General features: G+C 37.5%; 1 long non-coding RNA gene across 2 annotated transcripts; it reads left to right on the forward strand.

Annotated features, from left to right (window-relative positions):
• Nucleotides 1–1,001: 1,001 nt before the first annotated feature.
• Nucleotides 1,002–3,289, forward strand: LOC130715188 (uncharacterized). Of its 2 annotated transcripts, none has more exons than XR_009011582.1 (3): nucleotides 1,002–1,550; nucleotides 1,713–1,841; nucleotides 2,984–3,289. It is a non-coding gene; the product is annotated as an uncharacterized LOC130715188 (long non-coding RNA). The 2 variants fall into 2 exon arrangements; XR_009011583.1 differs by having other exon boundaries at nucleotides 1,005–1,550; nucleotides 1,789–1,841.
• The last annotated feature ends 1,012 nt before the right edge of the window (nucleotides 3,290–4,301 follow it).

Consider the following 4,301-nt stretch of genomic DNA (forward strand, 5'->3'; position numbering starts at 1 on the left):
CAAAGGTCCCACTAAAATCGAAAAACGGCGACAAGTTTCAATCGACAAGGGAAACTATCAAGCCGCTCAACACCCACAAACGAAGACCCAAGCCAAATGAGCAAACCAAAAGCCCCACCAACAAAACCCCTACCAAGCTATAGTGCCAATGTGCTGACCAAAAGCCTAAAGATACAAAGACCGGCGAGAAAAAGACCAAAACGGGATCCAGCAACATTCTTCAAATGACGATCCACGGTGGTGGCAGGAGTAGCTGAAAAATCCCAAGAGAAAATACCGAAGAGCAGCTTCAACAAACCAGACCCAACAACTGAACAACGACTCAAATCTTATTTATATAATATATTAACTATGTTAGCATTAGGAATAAACTAAATTAGAAAATCAAATGTAGTGATGACTTGCACAATAGGAATTAGATTTTTATATCAGCAAAATTAAGAGAGAAAATTGGGAAAATATATGTCATGTGAAATTTTTTATTAAAAGGTTTATTTTACACATTTCAGTAAGTTTGAGGGGATAAATGCACTATTTTTAATGTTAGAGTTTAATTGCACGTGAGCGAATCCTTTAGGATGGTAATTTACATTTTTCCCTATTAAATTCTTTTTACCGTTATTCTATTAAAATCTTTAAGATTCTTGATGAAGTACACCCTCCGGTCATTATTATAAGCAAAAGTTAGCTTTGTAGATTCATTCAATAAATAATGTATGTGACCATTTTAATGACCACATACATCATTTATTGAATGAATCTACAAAACTAACTTTTGCTTATAATAGTGACCGGAGGGTGTATTATTCTTGGTTTGGCCGTTTCTTCCTTCTCATCGGTTCTTCTTTTATTCCATGGTTACGTTATCAAAGGACTTCAATTACATTAATCTCAATCCATAATATATAGAAACAGGAATAGTTCAGGGTCCAACTATTCCAGGTGGCAATTCAAAACATGCTCTTCATCATAAGCCACGTGGCATTTTTTCAGAGCATTTCCATTTTTTTTATTTTTCTTTTCTTTGCTCAAAATATCCCATCTCTCCCTCGGATATCTGACTGCTCTCTCTTTCTCCTTCAACCCCAATCTCAACGATCAGATAACATGACCAGAGGCAGAGCAAAAAATTCAGAAATAATATTGATATGATTCTACTTTGTTGAAATTGGCTACCATTTGACTCCACAATCAAAAAAAGAAATTGGCTACCATTTGGACCATGAAGGGGTCAGACTCAGATCGGGTAGCGGTGGTGGTAACAGCCGTAGCCGAGGCGGCGGTGGTGGATTGAGGGGTGTAGAGTTCAGGTGGTCCTAGAAGAGTCGCGGACATGGGATCGAAGCAGACTCAGATCTGCTTTGACTCGAAAATTTCTTTTCTCCTTCAACCCCAATCTCAACAACCTGAGAGATAAAGCAGATCCAGAGACCGAGTCAAGCGATTCTGGGCTACCCATCTCCTACCCGAGTCTCCAAGCACGCAAATCTGCGTTTTTTCCTACTGGAATTTGGACTGAACATGAACGGCTGAACAACTTCAAATTTCAGGTACTATTTTTGTGATCATATGGACTGAACATTTCCTTTCTTACTGGAATTTTAGTTTTGTCCATCTTTTTCTCATTCTGCATATCAAATTGGTTTTCCTTATTATATGGACTTTTCCCATTGGTTCTTATATATAGTATCATGGTTTGATACTTGGCACAGACGGCTAAGAATGTAGAAGAGGAATGTGATTATTGAAGACTTAATCATTGATTCTTCTTTGGTTCGGGAGTTGCAGGGCTTGAGACTGAATGGTGTCACCATGAATGGCTGAACAGCTTCAAATTTCAGGTACTATTTTCATTTTCGTTCTCTAATTTTCTTAATCCTGTTGTGTCGCCACCATTGTCTGCAGAGCTACTGAAAACCCTAATTATGGGCTGCCAAGTCCATAATTAGGAAACAACTTCTATTTGAACATTAGAGATTTTTGAAAATAGGATATTGTTCACCTTTAATTACCCTCCATCAAGCTTCAAATTAGTGAAAATTATTCTCTCATAAAGACATTTATATTTTTATATTCAAAATAAAACTCTAGCCATTTCATTCATCACTCGGTAATTAGTGTTTTTGAATTTAAATTTGTGCTTGACCTTAAATTACTCCCCTAACCAGCCTCAAATTAGTGAATTTAGAAACCACCAATATAATAGTAACAACCCCATCTCCATTACCATCTATTCAATTTTAAATTTTAAATAAAAGGTAGTTACTTGAGTGATAAGTTTGTTTCCTTGTGGGCAAATTGAAATTTCATAGATTTTATTTTCAAAAAAACAATTCATAGTTTTTTTTTATGCTTTTTAACTATTATATTAATTAAGATATTGATCCAAGTATACATTCTATTATCTTTTCTGAAGCTAGGACGAACCTTCTTATCAGTTAGGTGATTACTTATTTTTTTGAAAGGCACTTAGGTGATTACTTAATTTTATGATAATTGGAAAGATACAGTTCTGATGATATATTATGTCCAGAATCATATAAATGGATCAATATTAGCAGAGATTTGACATCTTAACGTAGGGTAAGACAAAAAAAAATTAGTATACAGTTGTACAAATATTATCTAGCTGCTGTGTATTATCAAATTAGTGAATTTTGAAATAAAGTATTAAAGTTCTACTAAGCACGAAAAAAAAAACCTTCGAAAATTTTCCTTAACCAGAATCGTAAAAAATCACGCTTCTGTCTAATTTTTTAAAAAAGAATAGGTGTAGGAATGATAGACCTTGAACTGGAAATGAGTCAATTGATCTTTATAGCTTACAATGTCATTTTCCCCTTTTCTTCATCTTCATTTTTGTTTTTTATTGATCTTTCTTCTTAATTTTAGTCCAATAATTCCTTTCATTCTTAGAAGCAAAAATAAGAGAAAACCTATCAGAATGCGAAATTATTTATATGGGTTTTTCATGGTGCTGCAGCCTCAGATTACAACTGCTACTATGTCACATCCAAAATTTACTCATGCTGAATTGGAAGGAACAAGATAAGGAACAGAGTAAGAACAGGTGCTATGAGAAAAAATGTCCTTCACCACCTTTAATCTTATGGTGCCTTCCAAAGGAGTTTGATGAAGGAAGACTTGCTTCAATACTTAATGAATGTATAAAGGTGCTCTTTCTGTAGATTTAAAGATCACTGCTAAGCGACCTGATTTGAAGGTCATATCCAAGGCAAGTCAATATTCAATGGTTTACTTTTGTTTTTGTAGAATCTTTTGTTACAATTCTCACGATATTTAGCTATGATTTTGGAAGTAGGCAGAGGAAGAGTTTTTTTGGTAAGCAGGCAGAGGAAGAGTATCCTACATATGTTTATGTTTGGTGATCTATCCCACTAAAACATTTCTATCAAATCTCCTTTCCTCCTTTCTCTTCTTGATTTTTTGTGACTTTGAGTGCAGGGTCTGCGGGAAGTAGTTCTGAGTGAAAACTTAATTTAAATGGGTTGTTGGAAGCTACTTCTTATTTTTTATGTTAAATTTTGCCTAATAAACTTCGTTTTGCAACTGGACTGGGCGGGACATAAAGAAGATTATGTCCCGCCCAAAATGAACAATAAACCATTGACGATAGCCAAGGCGGGAAAGGCAACATGACGAGCTTCATTGCCCTCCCTTAGGTGATGGACCCACAAGCCAGCTGGAAGATTCCTTTGGATTTGTCTTATGTGTACGGGGATTTGGGCCCTGATTGTCAGGCCCAAATATAGGAAAGATCCATATCATGACCACCCCCTCTATAAAAGGGGAGGTCATCCACTTGTACGAAACCAACTTTTTCAGCATTAATGAGAATATTCCTTTTATGGTAGTTTTGCTATTTTAGTGCTCTGCTAGGGTTTACTTTTTGTCTTTCTCTTACATAAGCTTGCCCTAGTACAGAACATTGGCGCCGTCTGTGGGGAAGACTCAGCTCTTCCGGTGACAGAAGGAGGAATCGCGAGCCATGGAGACTCGTTCATACGGCGTAGGTCGGCGCGATCATCGCCGGCGCGGTGGTGGTCGACACGGCGGTCGCGCCGGCGGACGAAACAACAACCGTCCCGTACTGGACGACCAAGAGCAGGAAGCTTCCTCAGAGGGGGTCCACTCAGTGGCGCCGTCGCCGGCGTCATTGGTGAATGCAGCTCCGGGAAGACCTTCAGATCTGATCGCTAAATCAGATCCAGGTGTTCGGCGGCGTTCAACGCCGCCTGACTATGTGAACTTGGAAGATCTTAAAACAACCGCTCCACGGA

This window comes from Lotus japonicus, chromosome 4 (genome assembly GCF_012489685.1).
Source record: "Lotus japonicus ecotype B-129 chromosome 4, LjGifu_v1.2".
In the NCBI taxonomy this organism is placed as follows: Eukaryota; Viridiplantae; Streptophyta; class Magnoliopsida; order Fabales; family Fabaceae; genus Lotus; species Lotus japonicus.